The 24,406-nt window shown below is 41.6% G+C and overlaps 1 protein-coding gene across 1 annotated transcript in view; it reads right to left on the reverse strand.

Annotated features, from left to right (window-relative positions):
* CAMK2A (calcium/calmodulin dependent protein kinase II alpha) overlaps positions 1–24,406 on the reverse strand; it is a gene marked incomplete at its 5' end in the record, with an annotated part of 178,698 nt that overhangs the window by 93,942 nt on the left and 60,350 nt on the right. The window lies entirely within an intron of this gene.

The raw sequence follows: 24,406 nt of genomic DNA on the forward strand, positions 1-24,406 counted from the left end.
AGAAAGTCCAGGCATGTAAGCTCTGTTGGGAAGTTAAACAAGGAATCTTAGAAGATGTTTCCATGAAAATTGACTCATTCCATTTGCCCTGAGTCACATATAAAATACCTCAGCTTGTGTTGAGATGAGATAGAAGAAAGTTCCCATAGCTATCCATTCTCCATTGTGCTGTAACTGTACCTCAGTGCTTGGGGACAGAGTCTCACACCACAGCAGATGTGACAAACATCAAAAGCTAAGCTGTGCATGAGTAAGAACATCACAGTCCTTTCTTTGTTGCTCTGCTTTTTAGGCAGTTTTGTTGTTGTTGTTAGCTTTTTTAATGTCTATTCCAACAAGTATATAGAAATAAACCATGAAGCTTAATTCTCTTTTCTTCTTTAAAAAAATAGTTGCGTACCTGAAATATTTTGTGCAATTGGATCTGAAATAGTTGAAAATCCTCCACTAGTCCTTTAGTGACTATCTGTTATGTGTAAGAAAAATAAAACTGCCCAAACCAATGCTTTTTATGCCAGAAACCCTGTTGGCATTTTGGGAAGCTGCTAAAATCTGGCTATTTCTGAAAATATTTGAGAATTGGTAGGAGATTGAGTTTCCATTCTATAGGAGGTTATTAATATTATGGAGAATGGTTTTCCTCACTGTAATTATCAATAATATTTTTAATTATGATTAACATCATATGGCTGGTTTGTGGTCATTTTATTATTGATTTTATGGTATTGTACCTTTAGAATTTTTTATCAGCATGTGCAGTGTACCGTATATATTGCTGGAAATATATATATAAGTAAGTGCTGGGGGTGCTGGGGGCAGCAGTCCTTCCAAGTTTACGAGGAATACTTTTGAGCAATTTGTCATTTACTACCATCTGAGTACATGGTATTTTATGTTAAAATTGGTCTACTCAGAGAACTTTTAATTTAGAAATTAGTAGAGGAGAATGAGCAAAATGCAGAAGGGAAATAAAAGTGACTAAAAGCAAATATGTTTAGTCATTACCAAGTAAGAGGCAAAACCCTTCACCATACCATGATGAAGAGTAAGAAGGTGGCAAAGGTTTCTTTAATCCTTCTCCTTTCAAAGACTAAAATAATGGGCTATATAAAAGGTTACCTAACAGAAAATTTGTAACATTTTTTCCTCAGTTTTATACATTAGTAGAGAGGTAGTTTAGTGTAATGGTTAAGGTCCAAAGCTAGAAATTGGGAGACTGTGAGTTCTAATCCCACCCAGTGAGTCACTCCTTCTCAGCTCTAGGAAGGACCCAGTGGCAAACCACTTCTGAAAAACCTTGTCAAGAAAACTGCAGGGACTAATCCAGGCAGTAGCTAGGAGTCAGCACTGATTTAAAGACACAAAATAACAGCAGGATGATGATGATGATGATGATGATGATGATGATGATGATGATGATGATGATGATGATATTTATATGCTCCCCATGTCACAGTTCAAGGTGAGTCTGGGAGGATAAACACAATATCAGAAAAATGTTAAGCCAACTTACCAGTTTACACTATTACTGGGTGGTAATAAGGAGCTGTGATTTTAAATTTTATCTATTGCCTTTGCCAAAATGGATTCAGAGTTGCCGTTGTAATACAAAGCGACATAAAAATGAGCTATTGAGATTGAACCTGAGGTATTTGGCTCAGTTAGATTTCACTCATATATTAAATATATCCACACTATCGTTTCTAATAAGTTATGGAACAATATAGAAGAAATAATTGTTTCTGAGGAGCTTTCCTCCTGATCTTGCTCCTAACTTTGCTATAGGGCTTTGTAATTGTTGACATTTTAATTGGTGCTTTTGTAAATTAACTTGGTAACTGGAAGGTAATTGCTGAAAGCAATTACATTTTTCCCCTAGTGGATGGAAGAATTCCCACCCACCCCCAGCCCACCCCCAGCACGCCTGCATGTTGCTCTGCATACATTCAGAGGAAAATCAGCAATAACAGTTTGAGTGTAGCCTTGGTGGCCATCAGTTAATTGTAACATGCACAGCAGTGTTTCTGTTCCTCTACAAGCGTTTTTCTCCTTTGCTGTAGGAAGAAAAGAAATGTTTTAAAAACAGTGCTAGTAAAAGAAATGAATGCATAAGTAGAATGGAAAACTTTTTCTGGATCAGTTTAAATTACCTTTTTCTTTTAAGGACGTGACCTTGTATTTTTTTCCTACTCTCATAATGATTTTAGAAGGAGTAAATTTGTTCTCCTTATTTACTATAAACAAACATGGTGTGAGCAGAGAACCCAACAAAAACTTGATCTAAAGGTGAGCAAAGAAATTTCTTAAAGGTGAATTCTAATTTTTTATTCAGAAGAGAAGTCTCAGACATTTAACTCCTTAAGGATCCCGTTACTATCTATGCTGGTCTTTCCCTCAATAACTGAGGTTCTCCAGGCAATATTCATTTAAAATACAGAAGAATCTGAGCGCAATGTAAAAGAATAAAAATCCCAGCAGTAGCACTTAATAAAGAACAAGATAAAACCAGCAGCAAATCCAAAAGGAACACAGGATGTTCACTCAAATCATGTTACCTACAGTGTCAGTTCAGCTACTGTGATTTATACTTTATGGCTTGAGTCAGCCCTTTGAGTTTATGAATTAATGGAAATTTTGGGCTGTCAGCATCATTTGTAACTTAGAAGTGTCAACACTGAGGCATCATTTTCCTCCTTCTGTTATTGACAGACAAACAAATTTCCCAACTCTGTTTGAGGTCCTTGGAGTTGCATTAGCAACATCACTGTAAATTATAGGCATTTGTTTCTTTACATTGTATAATGTGATCGTTTTTGCATGTGTCTTTGCAATTTGTTGGCTGCTTGGTGCATTCACTGCATTTCCTGGGAGCATAATATTCCTCCTTTAAATATTTATGAACGTTGCGATAGCAGACATATGTATAGCTCAGTGTTTCATGTTGTGTTGGTGTTCTCTAAGCTACATTTTGGGGTTGCGCAGACTGCATTATGTACTATACTGTATAAGGTAATATCATCAATGCAGGAGACAGGAGAAGTGAATGTGATTTATGATTTGGGCATGTCAGTTGACACCGTCATTATCTGAACAAAGGTAGAAAAATAGTTAGCTATTCAAGGGTGTGAGGTCCCGCAGTGTGAACTGCAATCTCAGAGTAGTGCTCCAAAAGAGAAAAGACAGTGATTATTCTTTGCTCCATGTGCTTCTGCTTCAGGAGGAGCATGTCTTTATGCAGTTATTTCCCACTCTAGTTTTCCACTGGGGAGGTTGCTTTCCATCACACTCATTGCCTCTCACGGATCTCTGCAAAAAATGAGAACAACGAATCCGAAGATTTGCATCCCTAATGGGCTGTAGTGTGGCTGGGTTCAGTGAGGCCAAAGCAAACCGTTTACACTGGGTTTCTTGACTGAACACAATTTGTAGCTGATGCAGCTTTAATTATTTCAGAATTCCATCATCTCCTGCCACTGAGTCTGACAGGCAGCTCTTTCATAATTGAACACTAACACTTTTTCCTATTTCAGTCTTTCTGCATCTCTACTTAGGCACCTGCCATGTAAAGCCCTAAATAATCTCTTTCAGTTCTTGGCATTTAAATGACTTTTAAAGACTCATCACTGCAGCACTCCCCCCCACTTCCCCCTTAAACTAGACATAGAATACAACACTTAATCTTTCCCATCTCATTCTGTTCATTGAATTTTCCTACACACACACACACACACACAAACACTTTTCACAATTTCCCTCCATTGGTCACTGCTTTATTTCTGCAGTTGGCATCAGCAAGACAGGTTAAGCTGTAATATATGTTTGAGCATGGCTCTAGTGTGTTGAATTAATCCAGTTAGTGCAGCGTAGAAACAATTGTTATGGCTTAGCATGATGTATATGTATACTCAGCTTTATATATTTGCATGACATGGCAAGCCATATTAAGGTGCAGATTATGTTGAAGATGCATGAATTACTATCTGGAACTAAAAGGGTTTTTTCCCAACTCACAACTAACCATGGCATGAACATGCCCCAGCAACCTCTTTTGTTCTTCCAGACCCTCCTAACATTGGTTTCATTTCATCCCCAACCATGCTAGAGGCAGTTTAAAATCATCCTTAGCTTTTCTAATGATAGCGTTGTAGCAGGCAGTAAGTCATGGTAGTTTTGGCCTGGATGTAATGTGTCACATTTCAGAGACCTTTTCAAAGATCCTGCAGTCAGGTGACTTCTAATGGGAAGAATCAGTGCAGCAGGTATTGACCAATTAGGCTAGTGCAGACACATCTTGTCCTTTCTAATCTAATTCTAAAGAATTCTAATCTAATTCTAATTACCTAATATTTAACAATCTAATTGAAGCCATTGTCTTCTATGGGCCTTTTGCTAATCAAGTCCCTCACCCACCTGCTGCTTCATGTTATAACTTCCCCTCTCCCGAATTTGTCAGATATTGTTCCGGACAGCTTCTGAAATGGAGTCAATTATCAAGGCATTAGACTGGAATAGCATCAGATCCATGTAAAGGGAGCTCAACTATCTACTGATACCAACTGACAGTCCGGCTCCTTTTGAGTGAACCCATGCAAAGCAATTGTGTGACACCAGAGCAAGTTTTGCCAAAGTATTAAACCTACTAGTCCATGTCTTCCCAGTCTCAGCTCTCCTTAAAGGAAGTGATTGGTAGATGTTTACATTTGATGGGAGGTATAAATGAGTATGCAAATAGCTTTGAAGAAGGAATCAACAGCCATTATGAAAATGTGACCTTATCCCAGAAAAACAAGAGAAGGGGTGACTGTTTTCAGTATAAGAAGAAGGAAAAGAGACTCTCTGTCGGGCTTTATATACCCTAAGAATTAATCAGACTTCCAGTCATTCTTGTGATGTCTATTTCCTGGCATGGACTGTCTTGAAGGGCTGACAAGAGGAGAGAGACATAAACTGAGGAAAAACTATCAATTCCTTGGTGTGGCCTATAAATATGGACAACACAGGGTGCCAACATACTATCAGTACCTGGATAAGGACAACCAGTGGGGGCAGCACATTTTATCTTCGTTTTCAGCCATCTAAAAGCCTAGGGAATAGCATTTTAGTCCAGTCAAGAGTAGGACAGCTAGGATAAGATGGTCAGGAGAGACTGCACTTGATGTTTTGGGGAAAACTTAAGGGCTGTCAAAGGCAATATGATAGTGCCCAACTGTGGACACGGAACTGTCTCCCTGTCCCTTTTGTAGAGATGGACCTTTCATTTTACTAGCTAAATAAATAAATAAACCTTTATTGTCAAAGTACAACATGTGTACATTGAGATTAGCTGAGCCTCCCCCCCCCCCGTGCTCTCTCCCCCCAACACACAGTGACAACAAACCCTCCATCCTACCACACCATGTGAACCAACTACACCACACACCGGCCTCCCAAGTCAATTCTGCATAAGTTCACAGAGATTATATCCCATTTAAAAGCCTAACAGCCCACGGATAAAAGCTATTTTTCAGCCTGTTGGTACGGCTGGCTATATTCCTATATCTCCTACCGGATGGTAGGAGAGTAAAGAGATACCGTCCAGGGTGTGAGTCATCCCTGAGAATCTTCCTTGCTCTTCCAAGGCAACGAGCCCTGGCGATGTCATCCAGGGGTGTCAGGGAACAGCCCACAATGTCTTGTGCTGTGCTCACTACCCTCTGTAATACTTTCCTGTCCGCGGCTGTCAGACCAGCATACCAAACCACAATTCCATACGAGAGGACGCTCTCTATAGTAGACCGGTAAAAGAGGGTCATTAGCCGTTGTTCTACCCTGTTCTTCCGCAAGACCCTAAGAAAGTGAAGCCTCTGTTGGGCCTTTCTAGCCACCTGGGTTGTGTTAACTTTCCAGGTCAGATCTTCACAGAGGTAGACTCCCAGAAATTTAAAGCAGGAAACTCTCTCCACACAGTCCTCCCCAATGTAAAGTGGGGTAGGTTCCTCCTTTTTTCTTCGGAAGTCTAACACCATCTCTTTCGTCTTGCCGATGTTTAGGTGCAAGTTGTTGTTACTACACCATATGGATAGTTTTTGTACCTCCGCCCTATATGCTGTCTCATCCTCACCTGTAATAAGACCCACCACAGTTGTATCATCTGCGAACTTGATTATCACAGTGGATGGGTCAGATGATACACAATCATAGTGTATAAAGAGTACAGGTAGGGGCTAATCACACAGCCCTGTGGCGTGCTGGTGCAAAGCTTCAGGGGGGTGGACAAAGCAGACCCGACCCTCACTGTTTGTAACCAATCCCTAAAAGTCTTGAATCCAATCGCAGATGGCAGGGGAGAATTTCAACATGAACCATTAGCATTTCTGCTTCAGCATGGTAGGAAAACCCATCACTAGTTTCTTATCACAGAAGGCTCCAGGAATTGGAAAATGGTGGAAGGTTGAAATTTGATGCAGCATGGGATCTCAAGCGAGTGAGGGTCAAGTTTGCATACCTCAGCCATAGTCCTGGCTGCTGTCCGAAATCTGGATATTGTTCCCATGATGAAATTCCTCTGCCATTAACATATGGATGAGGAAAGCAGCAACAAACCAGAATTTATTTTTCTCCCCAAATTTCTGGGAATAATACCATATTTTTTGGACCATAAGACACACCTGACCATAAGACGCACCCAGTTTTTAGAGCAGGAAAACAAGAAAAAAAATATTCTGAACCAAATAGTACCGGTATACTAAAACAGGACTTTTCAACCTTTTCATCCATTGCACCACTTTTAGGACAAGGCAATGTCCAAGTACCACCTGTCGCCCAGCAAGGTGTCAAAAACTTGACCATCCCCCCAAAAAAGGAAAAAAATGATAAAGTACAGGTAGTCCTTGACTTACAATTCACTTAGTGACTGTTCAAAGTTACGATGGCACTGAAAAAAGTGACTTATGACCATTTTTCACACTTATGACCATTGCAGCATCCCCAGGGTCATGTGATTTACATTCGGATGCTTGGCAATCGATTCATATTTATGATGGTCACATTGTTCCAGGGTCATGTGATCACCTTTTGCAACCTTCTGACAAGCAGTTAGTGGGGAAACCAGATTCACTTAACAATCATGTTACTAATTTAATTTCTCTCTCTCCTTCTCTTTCTCTCCCTCTCTCCCCCTCCCTCTTTCTTTCTCTCTCCTCTCTCTCTCTTTCTCTCCCTTTCTCTCCCTCTCTCTCCCTATTTTTCTCTTTCCCTCTATTTCTCCCTCTTTCTCACTCTCCCTCTATTTTCCTCCCTTTCTTTTTCCTTCTCTCTCCCTCTTTCTCTCTCTCCCTCTCTATTTTTCTTTCCCTCTATTTCTCCCTTTCTCTCTCTCCCTCTATTTCCCTCCCTCTTTCTTTCTCCTTGTCTCTCCCTTTCTCTCCCTCTCCCCTTCTTTCTCTCCCTCTCTCTTTCCCCTCTCCCTCTTTCTCTCTCTCCCTCTATTTCTCTCCCTTTCTTTCTCCTTCTCTCTCTCCCTCTTTATGTCCCTATTTCTTTCTCCTTCTCTCTCCCTCTCTCTCTCTCTTTCTCTCTCTCTCCCTTTCCCATTGTCCCTTCCTTCTTTCCTTCCTTCCTTCCCTCCCTCTTTGTCCTTTCCTCATTCCCTCCCTCCCATTGTCATTTCTTTCCTTCCTTCCTTCCAAATCCATTTTTACCAAGAAACCTGACGCCCACTTAACTCTTCGTGAAGCACCGGAGGAAAGTTGGGGAAGATCTATCAATGATACTTGGAGGTTGCTAGCTCATTTAATAAGCTTTATTACAGCAACAGAAACACCTTGCATTTGCTCACAGTTGATCCACGCACACCAACAATGCTGTGGACCGCGGGGCAGCAAGGTGCCCTTCACACGGGAGGGATGGAAGATGCACCAAAGCGCCCTTCGCCCCGCTCGCCTTCTGCAGACATGGCCGGAGTCCCGGGTGGGGGTAGATCCGCCACTCAGGGAAGCACACGCTAGCAACTCACAACAGCTGCTCTTGGGGGACAGAGGCACAAAGCCGGCCAGACAGGGCTCGGAGCAGTTGACCGTCCCGGACTACAGCTGTGCTTCCAACTTTCCCAGGGCGGCATGCCCCACTGCCACAGAAGTGGCCCTCCGGAGCAACCCCAACTCCTTCACCCCTGACAGGCCCTCGTCCCGGAGCCTCCCGCTGCTGGAAACCTGCGGCGGCGGCATAGCAGGGCTTGCGAAAAGCGGGGCGGGTGGCTGGTCCCGGCAAATAGGGCAAGGCCGCTCCTGCTTGAAAGCCAGGGTTTGGCGGCTGGTGACGCGCTTGTGCAGGGCTCTCCCAGGGCTGGTGGGCCAAATGGGGATTGGCCTCTCCCTCTCCGCTTTAGAGCAGTACCCACAGAGGCGGCCCTGCAGCCCGGCTTTCTCTTGCAGAAAGCAAGCAGAAATGGAGCGAGGGAGATTGCCAGGAACGCGAATCAGCCGATCTCGCGCTCCTGCAATCTCCCTCGCTCGGTTTCAACTTCCCTCGCTACAAGAGAAAGCAGGCTGAAACAGAGCGAGGGAGATTGCAGCAGCGTGAGATTGGCTGATTCGCGTTCCTGGCAATCTCCCTCGCTCCATTTCAGCCTGCTTTCTCTTGTAGCAAGGGAAGCTGAAAGCGAGCGAGGGAGATTGCAGGAGCGCGAGATCGGCGTTTCTCAGCACGTGCTGATTCGTGCTCCTGGCAATCTCCCTTGCTTTCCACTTGCGGAGGTTGGGGCTGGCCATACGGATCACCTTCGGACCATAAGACGCACCCTCATTTTCCCCCCAACTTTTTTTTGGGGGAAGTGCGTCTTATGGTCCAAAAAATACAGTACTTGGAGGGTTATTTTAACTTTTAGGAGATATTCACCAAATTCAAAACAGTGGGAACAAATTGAACTAATATACCTATCCAGGAACAGGCTGCCATTATGAAAGAAACCCTGTGCAATTTGCATTATTTTGAAGTATGCCTCACAGAGTTCAACAGAGCTTTCTGTAAATGAGTCTTGTCTATCGGAACTTTGACAATAGGTTTGTAACCTTACTAGGATATAACTCCAATTTATTAGGTGCATATGATTTTGCTGTATGAATAAAAGGATAAAAGCAACTGAATTTTATTTTACTCTGTGTGTGTGTGTGTGTATTCATGAGTACTATGTGCTCAGAATGCAGCACGTCATGTAATTTCAAATGTGCAGTCACTGTTGGTCTGAAGGGTTAACAAGGTTTCATAAATAATAGCTGTGTTTCATTCTGTGTTGTTTCAATTCTTTTCTGTTATAACACAGCAATTTAGTCTTGTCCTCTAGAAGAACTTGAATAGGTACAATCACACGTGTCTTTTCTTAACCACAAGGATACTCATATAGCAAAACATGCATGGTGATGCCACATTGCAAACAACCTGATTTTTGTACTTCCAGGTTAATGTTGCACAGGCTTTTACCACATCTAACAATCTTGCTGATCCTTATTTAGAAATCATATTTTCCCGTATCGTGCAGCGGTAGAATAGATGCCTATGAGTAGTGTTGTTGTTTTTTTAAAAAATAATGGTATGAAAAAAATATGTTTCTAAAATGCTCAAGCTAGTTGTATCTGCTGCCACTGAAGAAGCAGCTTGTTGTACTGCTCATTATGTACTCCAACACAAGGAGCAATTCTCTCACCTCATGAAGGAACAATGTTCTTCTTTCATCTGACAAACATTTGGGAGAGTGAATAAGGAACATTGAAGAAGGCTTTTGTATTGTGACACTTGAGGCAGCTGTGAACATTCTTGTAATTATGCCAAACTCACTGTCTCAGGTGAACTTAGCAGAACCCAATCTAGACACAACCATTCACAAGACTTTACTCATGGAATTGACAACTCTTAATCTTGCTGGCCAGGGGAAATATTGCTGTTTTCAGTAACACAAAGTGGCAAGTCACTGCACCCCTCCTTCTTCTCCTGCTTGGAATCCATGACTTCTTGAGCTTCATTGCATCAATGTCTCTTCTGCATCAGCTAGATAGGCTATGGACACTAAAGCCAAATGATACTTGGGAGCACTGTGCCAAGCCTGATGCCAAGCCTTGGCATCCTCTTTTATGACCAGAATCAGCCATAAATCATTTGCAAGTTGGGAAGCCAGGGAAGGGCAAAGCCAAATTGGAAGCTGAGGGAAAAATGGACATCATATCACAGGACTGAACACTGCAATTCCAGCGCAACATTAAAGTTACAATGAGCAGGTCCAGCCAATCAAGAAATGGTTTTGGTTGAAGTTACATAGCAACACTGAGAACCCATAATAATTAGGTTTAAATGCTGATAGAGTCATCTTGCTAAAGCCCAGATACTGTCTTCAGACAATGGAACAGTTCCAATCCATATAAACCTTCTATTTCAGACTTCTTGCTTCTTAATTCATTGATGGAAGATGACAAGGAGAGTCAGGCAAATCAATTTCATCTCTTGTCTTTTCTTTAGGAACATTTTTTGGCGTAGCCTTGTCCCTCTCTGCCAGCTGTGAACCTGCTAGTGCCTGACCACCCAATTCTCATCTGACGATTCCCAAATGACACTTTGCAGTTGTATTGCACCTTGTATTTTCAGCCCTTTTAACACCACTGTCTCATTTCCCTGACCAACCAGTTGACGAGTGCAGGAGATCAGAAGTGACCAAATTTTGGGGTTCACACAATATTGCCTGACGAAAGCAAGGTGCTTTGACTAAAAATTAGCCTAGGATACTTTAGGAATAGAATAACCTTGTCCCTGAATTGAATGGTCCTCTTCATTTGCACAATATGCCAGGTATAAAAATGTCCCAATTATGCATGTTATTTGAACATGACTACATTGCAATTATTTTTGATTAAAATAAAAAGGTCCAGCTTTTTATTAAGTGCATTTAAGAAACAAAGTACTGGACAACAGAAATAGATTCTCCATGCTCATACTGTAGCTAAAACTCTGATATTGCAAAATTGGAAAGATAAATGTATTTCTCATTTCACTCAATGGATTGAGGACCTGATTATTCTTGCCACTTATGAGCAGATTGTTTATAGATGTAGACTTTGTATGAACAGGTATAATGAAATATGGAACTCATTTGTACAAAAGACAATAGGTTAAGAAAGCATGATTGCTTTATAGGTTTATTAGAAATAAATACATATGTGCATAATATTTGCATTAGGTAAGTATGCTGCATATAAAACTGAAACTGTTTGTTGTTCTAACAATATATTGATACTTTTTTCTGTTGTCCCAAAGATGCTTTTTCAAGAAGCAACTGGACTTTCTTGTTTTTCTTTGAGGATGTTCAGCAATTCCCAGAATGCTTGCACTACTCAGGTGACCCTGAGGACACAGATAAACCTCCAAGTGTCCTCAACAACTCTCTAAAAGAATGCAAATGACCAACTATCTGCAAAAAATATAAATCCTTCCATTCCCCACCATCCAGTCAGAGCTGAAAAAACTTTTTGGATGAGAAGTGAAATGTTTTCAAATAAAAACAAGAAAGTTCAGTTGCCTCTTGAAAAAGCACCTTTGGGAGAACCTGGACAACTGAAAATCTTCATAGACATTTTTCTGTTGTATTTTTGTCACCTTTATTTAAAGCACTTCTGTGTTTCTTTTCTTCAATAACGTATGCCATCTACAGTATCATTATATTTGTGTTGTGTTCCTTTTTTCTTTAACAAATGCTACTGAGTGTTCATATCTTGCTAAACCATAAAGTGGTCTGTTTGATTTGCCTTTGTGTGCTGCATGAACACAGCTCTTCTTGGAGGTCCTAAACCATGCCTTTACATGAAAAAAAAATGACATTTTGGCATGCTAATTAAACTACAGTTAAAAGAAGCCTTACCATGAATGTGAAAACCCTTACATATAATATGGGAATAATACTGTGTTAACTTGGAGTGTTGTCCAAAGATTGCAAGGTAAGTGTGTGAAATTATCTGAACTAGATGACTTCTAATTTTTTCAATTATATTTGTTCAAAGTTCTTATCAACTGTATTCCCATTCCAGCTTTTGCAGCACTGAATATTTATTTTTTATTTATTTTATTTTTATTACATTTATATCCCGCCCTTCTCCGAAGACTCAGGGCAGCTTACAAGCTTAGCAGTAGCCTTCATTCTATGTATATGCCTGCTTGTTAGGGCTTTCACACACACCCCAAGCGGCATTATTACAAAGTCAGCTTATTGCCCCCAACAATCTGGGTCCTCATTTTACCTACCTCGGAAGGATGGAAGGCTGAGTCAACCTTGAGCCTGGTGGGATGCGAACCTGCACTAATTGCAGGCAGCTGCTGTTACTTAAGGAGGCATCAGCCCACTGCTCCACCAAGGAATATCACAGTTAAAGTTGTCATTACTATTATTGGTGACCCATTCATACTGATGGGATTCCAGAAATTTGATCTAGCATCCCCATGATCATTTCCTAGCTACTTTATGGTGCTGCCTTAGTTGCTTAGTGCTTGTACCACCATCCCCTTGCAGCCTTGGCTTACTTGCTATCAATCATTCTCCCTTTGTTTCACCCTATGTTCCCTCTGCACATGTTATCTGTCAGTAAGGAAGAAAAGCACTATGCATCCCTTCAGAAATAGCCAGACTGACACAGAACAGGTGCAGAGGGAGGATTGTGCTGAGCAGAAGCCCTGAGGATATTCCTTCCTGCCTCACCCAGCATCCTGCCACTTGTTACTTGGGCAGCTTGACAGGTGGCTAAACCTGCCATTCTAAACACCTGCCCACAGACATTCAACCACACCTCATTCCACGTTAGGGAGAATGATCAATTTTAGAGTAGTTTCAGAGGTTTTTAAGTACCAAATGCTTCAAGTGCCCATTTAACCTTTCCTCAGAAAATCTCAAAAATGAAAAATAAAAAAAAATCTAAAAACCAAATTGGCCAAATTCACTGTGAAGTTCTCGGAAGGTCACAAATTTATTTATTTATTTATTATATTTTTATACCGCCCTTCTCCCGAAGGACTTAGGGCGGTGTACAGGGCAATAAATATAACAAAACAGAATACAAAAGTTAAAAAACCATTAAATATAATGCCCAAATTTAAAATTTAAAACAATAATTAAAAACATGTTAAAACCCCAACCCTAACCCATCAGACCAGGCCAGATTGCTCAAATAAATCCACAGGTCTGGCGCGCCCACAGAGAACGCCCTCCCCCTGGGGGCCACCAATCGGCATTCTTTGATCGGAGGCACCCTGAGGAGGCCCTCTCTGTGGGAGCGCACTGGACGGAGGGAAGTTGACACCGGCCGCAGGTGTTGCCGTAGGTAATCCGGACCCATGCCATGTAGGGCTTTGTAAGTCATTACCAACACCTTGAATTTCACCCAGAGGGCAACCGGCAGCCAATGCAGCTCACGGAGCAAAGGTGTAACATGGGAGTATCGGGAAACTCCCAGTACAACTCGCGCGGCTGCATTCTGTACCAGTTGAAGCCTCTGAGTGGACTTCAAGGGCAGCCCCATGTAGAGAGCATTACAGTAGTCCAGACGAGAGGTCATGAGCGCATGAGTGACTGGGAGCTGGGAGCCACCCACATCTGTCATAGAACGTTATGAGTCATTTATTTGGCAGGCGAGAGCAAGAGGCATTCTGAGGTATTTAGGATGCTGCCATTTGAATTAAAATGAAGCAGAGTGGTCATTTTATAATGTTAGTGCAGAGCCATTAAGGAGTAGAAATTACCCCTAAGAGAATTAATAATAGGTCACTTAGACCAAGGGCCCCCAACCCCTCGATCTGTGGACCGGCACCAGGCCGCAGCGAACCAGAAACTGGGCCACGCAAACAAGCAAAACCCCATCTGCGGGATGCAGGCAGCAAGCAAATCCACACCCCCTCCAGTCTGCAGAAAAATCTCTCCCCATGGAACTGGACCCTGGTGCCCAAAAGATTGGGGGACGCTGACTTAGACTAGTAACTAGAGAAAGCTACTGCTGTGATAGCTGAACAAACATCTCTTCCAAAGGATTAATTTTCACTGACGTCTATTGTCCATAAAGACAGTGAAACCCCTATTGGTAGTTTTAATCTTGGAATCATGCAACCTGGTGTATAAATCATCTGCTCTACTAGGCAAAAAACACTAATTCTAGAAGCCAATGTTCTATTCAAGTTAGTTAACATGTACAATTTTGAGCAATTTTTAAATTTAATTTGACTTAAATTCTCTCTCTAGGGCAGTGTTTCCCAACCTTGGCAGCTTTAAGATGGTTGGACTTCAACTCCCAGAATTCCACAGCCAGCCTTGCAACACTGCTGTAGGATTTTAGCTTTCCCTTCCCCCTTTTTCTTTTGCTAAATAGACTTTCATTCTTTATAGTGACATTTGACTGCCTTGTTTTAAAATTCCTGGCTGAGATCTCCATTGTTTATTCTATGGTTATACTATTCTCTTTTTTCTAAAGGACAGTCTCTAAACCTGGAATATTTAACCTTCAAGAGATTCAAGCAATTGCATCCCTCCTCTCTTTATTTTCCTAAAAGGAAGGGATGCTTAGAAATTCCCCCAAACAACTGCAGAGTATATAGAGGGTTAGAGGGCTGACCTGCGCTATCAGTCTGTCAGAAATTCTTGCAGAGAAGGATATCTGCAGAAAGAAACAAAACTTACTGTCTCAGATTTGTCTCAGCTTCAACTTGCCAGGGAATTCAAGGAATGCAATGCACCATACTTCATCTTTTCTTTAGAAGCAAACTCATTTCTGGGTCCTTGAGAAGGTGAAGCAGCAATAACTATAGTATGAAGCAAAATGTATTTACAGAATCCTAAATAAGGCCTTTTTTCCCCACAAGGAGTCAAAGGTTATCCCTCAGTTACTTTTGAAATCCTCCAAAAAAGCCGATTTCTAGACAAGACCTAGGTGGTGTAATAGCTTTGCTTCAGACATAGAATCTTGTGCGATATCATTCATTTATAATGCTTCCATGTTTCCCTCCACTTCTGCCCTTCTTCCTGCATGCAGAAGGAAAGAACCTTAGGATTTATAGCATTAGAAAGTGCCCATCTGGAAGCATTTAGAGTGCTACTAAAAGAAAAATGTTGACTTAGGCTGCAATAGCAGTATGCAATCTGCCAGTGAAGTGTCACTGCTTTGAAAAATTGCGGTAGGATATGAAAGACTTTTCATAGTCTATATTTTATGCTGATCGATTATGTTGCCTCCCTTGTATGCAAACAGGATCAGAAGAAAAGGTTAAGTATTAGATAAGTAATTAATGTCACACACTTTTATAAACATCTGATTAGCAAGCGGCGATCCTTCCTTAGTTGAGGATCTTTCAGATGTATGGAGACTGCAATTCCCAGCAGTCCCAGCCAGTGTGGCCAATGGCCAATCTAACTGGGAATTTAAAAGGTGGACTCCTCATGGATCTGGTGGTTGCCAGGCTCAGAAAATCTGTCCTACCTCCACCCATCCACCTTATCTATCAGCCACAACATTACAGTTGAACCCCAGGGTCTCTTTTTATATTCCATACCATCCCTTCTTTAGGTTTCCATAGTTTCCTCTGATCAGGCCTGCCAAAAACATACGTTACCAATAGTAAAACCATGATGTAAATTCTAAAATTGGCATAACTATTAAAAAGATGCATTGCCGCCAAAAAAGGAACAAAATGGAAAGTCACACTACACAAATTAAAACATATATTGTAGCTTTGGCATGGACATGGTTAGCTTGTCCACTGAGAAAACACAAAGGATGCTTCCATCCTGAAGCAGGAAAACAATGGAAAGTCTCTCTCTCTTTCACACACACAAATAAACACACACATTTCTCCAGCTGCCTGCATAACCAGCCAGAGATCCTGTGGTTCTTAAACACACATTCCATAGTGTAAGATCCTTGACCGCTGAACAGAAGTTTCTAGTTCCAGTCTACCTGTTCTTTTGTGTGGTTGTATATGTTTCAAAACATCAGAACTAGATGCTGCTTCTCATCTCCTCTCCTAAGGACTGAAATAGTAATAATGGTTTTCTCCTTCACCAAATAGCATTTCTCCTTTTCTTTGGGGCCATTGAAATCTGTCATTGTGAAATAAGATAGCAGGAGGAGAAGCATTCCCTAGATTTAGGTCTTGCTAAGGTGGGGGGAATAGGGACGCGGTGGCTCAGTGGGTTAGGACGCTGAGCTTGTCGATCAGAAGGTCGGCAGTTTGGCGGGTCGAATCCCGAGTGCTGCGTAACAGAGTGAGCGCCTGTTACTCATCCCAGCTTCTGCCAACCTAGCAGTTCGAAAGCACGTAAAAATGCAAGTAGAAAAATAGGGACCACTACAGGTGGGAAGGTAACAGCATTCCGTGCGCCTTTGGCGTCTAGTCATGCCAGCCACATGACCACGGAGACGTCCTCGGACAAGTGCTGGCTCTTTGGCTTTGAAACGGAGATGAGCACCGGCCCCTAGAGTCGGAAATGACTAGCACGCATGTGCAGGGGAACCTTTACCTTTATCTTTTAAGGTGGGGGGGAGGGGAAAGCACCCTTTAAATGTTAAGAGGATATAGAAAAAAAAGAGTATATAGAAAAGTAACTATGACAATTTGAGTTTCAAAAGTCAGTTATGTGTATTCAGTACTGTAGATCTTATTTAGGATTATGTTTATATGTATGTATTTATGTGTTTGTTTGTTTATAAAAGAGAGTCAGGGAACTACTGCATGTTCCATGTGACACTGTTACAGGGTCATTTACTTTCTCCACTGTGGAAGGCACATCCAATGGCCCAGTTGGGAAAAAGATACATCTCTTTTCAGAGGAGAAGATATTGGGAGAAATGTCTGCAGAATATTAGGAAATGAAAGCTGGGGTGTGTCATTATGAAAAAGGAAGCATAGAATTAGCAACGCTGTTCATCCTATGTCCCCAAGCAACTACCTAGTGAAGTTATTTCTCCTGTCCTAGAGAGGCATAGCTGTGAGGAAAATAATCCTTAGTAAAACAAAATCCCTATTTCTCTGCATTCACATCCTGCCAATGTGTCTCTAATGTGGTTTACAAAGTTGTGTGAATCCAGCTATTGGAACTTGTAAATCATGATGTATAGTGCATTCAGTAAACCATACAATAGATAAAAAACATGGTTTATCCTAATAGTATAGAAGAGGGTGTGGCTATTTGCACATTCCATGCATATTTCTGACTCCAGACATAAATCAAATTCCTGTTTTTGAAATGGTTCCATTTTGAGTTTACTGTCTTGAGATTCTAAATTAATAGTAGAAAATATATGTAGCTCAGGGTTGAACTGTGAAGTCATTGCTCTCTGAGCGTGGTTGTTTTCCTGCAGACATTTTGTTACCCAGCTAGGTAACACCTTCAGTGCTAGAAGGGAGTGGGGTTTGCTCTCTGTTTATATGCAGTAATTGGTGGGAGTGTTGTTTTCTCCTTTGTGGTTCATCGATTAGGCTGCTATTTACTGCTTGATTGTTTGTTTGAGTAGGCACTGTATTTATACTATATATAAACAGGGAGCAAACCCCACTTTCTTCCAGCACTAAGATGGTACATCGTTGGGTAATGACATATCTCCAGGTAAACTACCAAGTTTAGGAACACCAAGGACTCCCCAGTTCTAAAATAAATTAGGTTGTTGTTGTTATCTTTTAGCACTTTCCGAGCACCTCCTTTCATAAAACATAAGAATGATAAAATAGCTTGCTTGTTTTACTTCTGAGGGCCCATGAAATGTGTGGCAAATTGAAACCCTCTTTTGGTGACCTCCTGGCTATACTGTATTGTCCTGCTGAAGTAAACAAGTCATGCATTATTACTGACAAGTGACATGCTTGCACCCTCTTGTACTCTTATCTGGATACTCTCCCAGCATTTCTCTAATTCTATGTTCCAGCATAGTTGTGTTCAGAAAAATCTAGGCAATAAAAAAAGTAAGCATTAACAGCTTGAGCAAAAGGTCTGATTCATACATTGATTTTGTAGCATAATTGCTACTGCAAAATTGTTCTCAGATACCTGGCCCACACACTGCATCCATAATGTAGGATGTTTTGATCGTATTGGTAGCACAGATCACTCAAGTATTTTCTATACCAATATTAAAGGATGGAGGGAGGGAATATGAAAGTAAAAAAATATCCCTATTATGCCTGCGGAACATGGCCAAATGGTGCAGAGGGGCGTGGCATACGGCAAAGTCACCGCATTGTCCAGGTTCTGTATTAAATGGTTCCCCTTCCTTTTCCCTTCTTTTTTTCTTCGTAAATTTCCTCCTTTCCTTGTATCAGTCCTGTCTCTAATATTACTGGGGCCACTCACTTGCATTAACTACATTTTAACCACTGACATTTGCCATCAGTGACACCACCTCTTTAGAGATGGAATTAATCTTGCATGAAAGGAAAAATCAAAAAATGCATACAGTATTTGTAGGTATGATCATTATTTCCATACTTGCCTGCATGCAAAAGCCTACATTGCCAAACTAGTTAACATTCTAGCCTCTGATGACACCAGAACTGTGCAAAGTGAAATTTAATTGTGAATAAACATCATCTCTGTTTATTAAAAACATACATATATTACATTTTCCAGATGCCTGCTGCCCATAGGACTAGCTTAAATTGTCTTCAAAAGAATGGCTCAAACTGCAATTTATTATGATACCTTAATTTTGTTATTTTGACAGTTGAATGTTCTAGTATAGATTTCCCAGGTTTTCTCTATCTATATATGAAGGCACAAACAAAAATACTTATTGTCCTCTGAAAACATAAAAGGTTCATTTTGTCATCTGGCTAGAGTAGAACCTCTAATAACAAGGAAGGAAGGAAGGAAGGAAGGAAGGAAGGAAGGGAGGGAGGGAGGGAGGGAGGGAGGAAGGGAGGGAGGGAGGGAGGGAGGGAGGGAGGGAGGGAGGAAGGGAGGAAGGGAGGGAGGAAGGAAGGAAGGAAGGAAGGAAGGAAGGAAGGAAGGAAGGAAGGAAGGAAGGAAGGAAGGAAATTAAAAAGATCTGTGCATTTAAAATTCCCAAGGCAAATGTGACAGGAAATAGACAATAGGATTTATAGTGTAACACACAGCAGGTCCCTGTGTCCTCTGGCAGAATCTGTACTTTTCTGGGTGTGGGAGGTGTGAAGGGGCAGAGGTAATTGCTCTTTATCTAAGCAGAAAGAGGTGCCATGGTGAAGCTTGACAGGGCAGCAAGGAACCTTATGCCTAGGAATACATAAAGCCAGTAGATTTCCAGCTAATGCTCATGTAATTTGAAAGAAAGCCCTCAGCATTTGATGGCAATGAACAATGAAACTATGTAGAGGAGTTTAGTTCTTGAACTACCCTACCTACGGAAACCTTGTTACGACTTTTGCTTCCTCTAAATAGTCAAGTTCGACTGTCTTCTCGGCGCTCTGCCAGGGCCAAGGCCGACCCCAGCGGGGTCAATCCAAGGACCTCACTAAACCATCCAATCTGTAGTAGCGATGGGAGTTTAGTTCTTGAACTACTCAACTAATTTAAACATTTCTCTCTGTTTACAAAATGATCCTTGAAGGAAGTCAAATCTGCCCTTCCTTTCCTCATCATCTGTTTTTGACATATTACTTAAATAACACAAGTGCGCGCACACACACACACCACCACCACCACCACAACCAGAAACACCCTATATAAATATTTACCAGCACATTTCTGCTATGGGAGTAACTTATCCAAGGAGATGCCAATGAAAATTGAGGAATCAATCACCTGCCCATCAATACTTGGTTTGGCAATTGCCAGTTATGAAGGATTATGCTATTACTGAAATCTCATTCTGACTATTGTGTCTGCATCAAAGAACTGTGATCAGTTTGACATAGATTAATAGATACAAAATCAAGATTTTTTGCTGCCCTTGGGTATATTTGGATGTATTCTAATATCTAATATAATATATTCTAATATCCACAGCACCCACAGAAAGAAAATTTGGGAGAAGAGTAATTTACTGTCCATTACCAATAAACAAGGCATTTTTAAAATTGCATTCTATCATCTTTTAGGAACCTGAGAATGTGCAAAGTGCAACAGGACTATACCTGTGAGGAGTATCACTGAATGCATTTTACTTCTTCTTGAGTAGCAGTCAATGCTTTGCTTTCCAAAGCTGATATTTTATGGGCTGGAGTGATTCAACTTAGGCATTAAAAATTAAGCTTCAAATTATTTGGCAGTTTGAACCAATCAGATACCATACAAATTTACCAAAAATTGATCATCCAAAAATCCAGCAAATCAAACTAATTTAATAACCCTTTCCTAATATAAATTCCCTGATTGGAGGCAAAAGCATGATTAAAAAATACTTCTTTGGTGATAAGCAGAGGTGCACCAGTAGGATGATTGTACATTTGGAATAATTACTTCAGGGGATCTCCATTTTTAAATAGCTATTCATTTAAAATCATTAACAAAATACAGTATATTTATTTAGGCATATGTAAACTGTTTTATTCTTCCAAGTTTCTTTAACCATGATTCTTTCAAGTCAGGATGCACAAAAAACGGACAAAGCACACAGGAATGCTCTCATTGTCTATAACAGTCAAAGAGGTCATAAGATGCCATAGCTCTTTAGAATATCATGCCTTCCCAAGGTGAAATCCTTACCTTCTTGGCCTCCTGGAAAAACCTGAAAACCTGGCTATGCTGACTGGTTTGGGGTCCAAACCAACTGCAACACAACCTTCTCCTTCCACTCCTCACTGCCTGCTGAACTACTGTGCACGGCGCCATAGGACTGGCATCGCTATCCCCATCTATTTCTCACACATGCTCAAACGGAGGTTTATTTCCAAATTGCCCTCATAGAAGGTAGTGGGAAAGATGAGCAAATGGGAAAGATGAGACAGATGAGAAGATGAGAAGGATGATAGCAAAACAGTCCTACTATATGGGTAAATATCATTAAACATAAGACAGTGCTGTGGGAATTATGTATTTAACAGAGTGATGGCATGGGGGGGGGAAATACCTTTGTGTATAATTGTTTTGGCATGCAATGCCCTGTAGTGACATCCCAAAGGGAGGGGTTGAAAGTTAATGTCCAGGATGTGTGGGTTCTGTAAACATTTTCCCATCCCTCTTTCTGGCTTGTACAGTATACGGGTCCTCAATTTTTTTTATTTTTTTATTATTTTAATTCCATTTATATCCCGCCCTTCTCCGAAGACTCAGGGCGGCTTACAAGCTTAGCAGTAGCCTTCATTCTATGTATATAGTCCCTCCGTCCAGTGCGCTCCCACAGAGAGGGCCTCCTCAGGGTGCCGCTGATCAAAGAATGCCGATTGGTGACCCCCAGGGGGAGAGCGTTCTCTGTGGGCGCGCCAGACCTTTGGAACAGCTTACCGGTTGAGCTCCGGACGGCCCCCGACCTTCGCTCCTTCCGGCGCGATCTTAAAACATTCTTTTTCGAACAAGCTGGCCTGGTCTGACGGGATGGGGTTGGGTTTTTAAAATTAGTTTTTAACTTAATATGTATTGATTTTATGGGCATGATGTTTAATTGGTTTTTAATGGTTTTTTAATTTTTGTATCTGATTTTTATTGTGTATTGCCCTGTTCACCGCCCTGAGTCCTTCGGGAGAAGGGCGGTATAGAAATCAAATTATTAAATTAAATTATTAAATTAAATTATATGCCTGCTTATTAGGGCTTTCACACACACACCCAAGCGGCATTATTACAAAGTCAGCTTATTGCCCCCAACAATCTGGGTCCTCATTTTACCTACCTCGGAAGGATGGAAGGCTGAGTCAACCTTGAGCCTGGTGGGATGCGAACCTGCACTAATTGCAGGCAGCTGGTGTTACTTGGAAGGCATTGTTTATCTGTTCATCTATGTATCTATTTATCTACCTATTTATTTGTTTATTATAGTATTGTAAGCCATCCAGTATACTGCTAAGCTTGTAAGCCGCCCTGAGTCTTCGGAGAAGGGCGGGATATAAATGGAATTAAAATTAAAAAAAAACCTGGTAGAGAGATGGGCAGCATACAAATTTAATAAAATAAATAAATCATGTACTGCACTCCCATCTCCGCCAGGCCACTGCATTGTGTGTAGAACAGCAGTAACAATTTCCCCCCAGCCTTCTATAAATAATAAAATGCAGCTTTATAGCTGCCATTTCCTGCTATGACTGAACTGTTCTTAAGCTTCGATCCTGCACAGGATTCATCTCTAGGTGTTTCTTGAGAATGATTCTAGGTAGAATCTTGGCCCATTCTTATCTAGGACAATATACTGTAGTAACGTGAAGGTCAGCAAAGTGGGGGGGGGACTAAAAGATTAAAAAGTAACCAAAATAAGTGGAAGCATTAGGAAGAACAAAGAAATAACATAAGTCAATCAGGTCTTTCCTAAAGCTGTACTGTAGCATCCTTCATGTGTTCCCTTCCTTGAATGCTGCCAGCTTGTACAAACACGGAGCAGCCAAGCATTCAACCCAGAGTGTGCAACTTGTAAAGGAATTGCACCATCTGCTCTCAGGGGACATATTGTCTGCTTTCTCTGTCCTAACCTTTAAAAAGCAATCACATTTCAAGAGAAAAGGATTAGGGGAGAAAGTAGCACAGCAGTGCATTGGAGCATCTGTGTCTACACCTGAGATGCTTTATTGTAGTTTACCTGTCATTATAAGTCCAATGAACTGTGTTGCACATGGTGTCAGGGAGATATACGGGCATCTCCTTAACCTTCAGGGCCATGGCAAGTAATTCTTTGTGAATCTAATAATTTATGGCTGCATGTGACAGAAAGGGCAGCAGCCATCTGCCTCCTATAACATGTTAAGACAAAGGGGCAAGGGAAGCAATGCACTATCCCTAGTGCTTCTGTCAGCAACAATCCAATGCACAGTGGCAGTGATCAATGCTTGAAATACTGGAAGTAAATGGGGCAGAGGATTTAGACGACCACCCAATGTACCATGCAAGGGATCTTCCTCTTCACCAATCAAACTGGGTTCAGTCCAGTGGCTCACTGAGGAGTTGATTGCACAGATTATTTAAGCTGCTTAAGTTTAAATTCTGATGACATCCATTCTAAACTTTAAACAATTTGGGAAAATGACTTCTGAGAATGATATTCCCTGGCTAGAGCAAGGATTGATAGTTGGTATAGTATCCTGACTATGATCACATCCTCACTTGCCCAAATTTTCCTGCTTGTCTCCATGATACAAACTTCCTCTTTTCCCCAGTCATAAATGAGACAGGTTTAATGTCTATGGAGATTCTCAATCATCCTGGTCATTGTTGTCCCAGAGGCGCATCTTGGTGGGGGGGGGTTTCTTTCAAAACATTTCGCTTCTCATCCAAGAAGCCTCTTCAGTAGGATGAACTTCTTGGATGAGAAACAAAATGTTTTGAAAGAAAAAAAACCAAGAAAGGACCAGTTGCTTTTTGGGAAAAGCACCTCGGGGCTGGGGGGGGGGGGGAGAGAGAGAGGCTTAAGTTATCCTTAGCTGTACCAGTGTTAGTGTTTTCCTTGTTATTTTGAAAGTCTAGCAGCAGCCTCAAGTTGTATAAAGTGTTTTTGTACTATGCAGCTCCTAATGTTGGAGGCAAAATAAGGTGACCAGAGGTTCCGTGGAGAAAGTTTTTTTCCGCGGATCAGAGGGAGCGTGGTTTGGCATGCTGCCTGCATCCTACAGATGGGGCTTCACTTGTATGCGTGTCCCAGTTTCTGGCATGCTGCGGCCCAGTGCCAATCCACAGACCAGGGATCGGGGTCCCCTGGTCTATGAATACAGTATAGTGTAAGCAAGGGAGATTTGTAAGAAGAGAAAGTTAGGAAAAGGTGTGGCGAATGGTGCTGCTGTAAATTAGATTTAGTTATGCTTAACTCATGTTTTTCAATGCACTGTTTCTTACTCCTTTTCTATGCTCTGCGTAATGTGGCTTACCCCCAAAATGAATAGTATTTTTTGTACGTATCTATACATTTTAATCAATATTTTACTTTTAGCCTTGCGAGGTGGCCCAGACAAGAAGTGTGATATATATATATAAACAGTTAATAATACTTCATTGTATAAACCAGGGAAGCCGCCTGACAGAAAAACACGCGGGAACCTTGACAGCTGTCAAAGTTCCCCGCACTGCGCAGGCGCCACCACTGACAGCTCGCGGCTGTCAAACTCCGGACCATGTGGAAGCCTGAGCTGTCAAAGTTCCCCGCACAGCGCAGGCGCAACCACTGACAGCTCGCGGCTGTCAAAACACCAACCCATGCGGAAGCCGGAGCTGTCAACAGAAGACGACGCGGATTGGTCCCGCTTTGACACGGCGCCAAAATGAACACTCCTGATTGGCCCTGGCTGCCAGCTGCCGGCTATAAAAGCC

This window comes from Vipera berus (assembly GCF_964194415.1).
Source record: "Vipera berus genome assembly, chromosome: 2".
NCBI lineage: Eukaryota > Metazoa > Chordata > Lepidosauria > Squamata > Viperidae > Vipera > Vipera berus.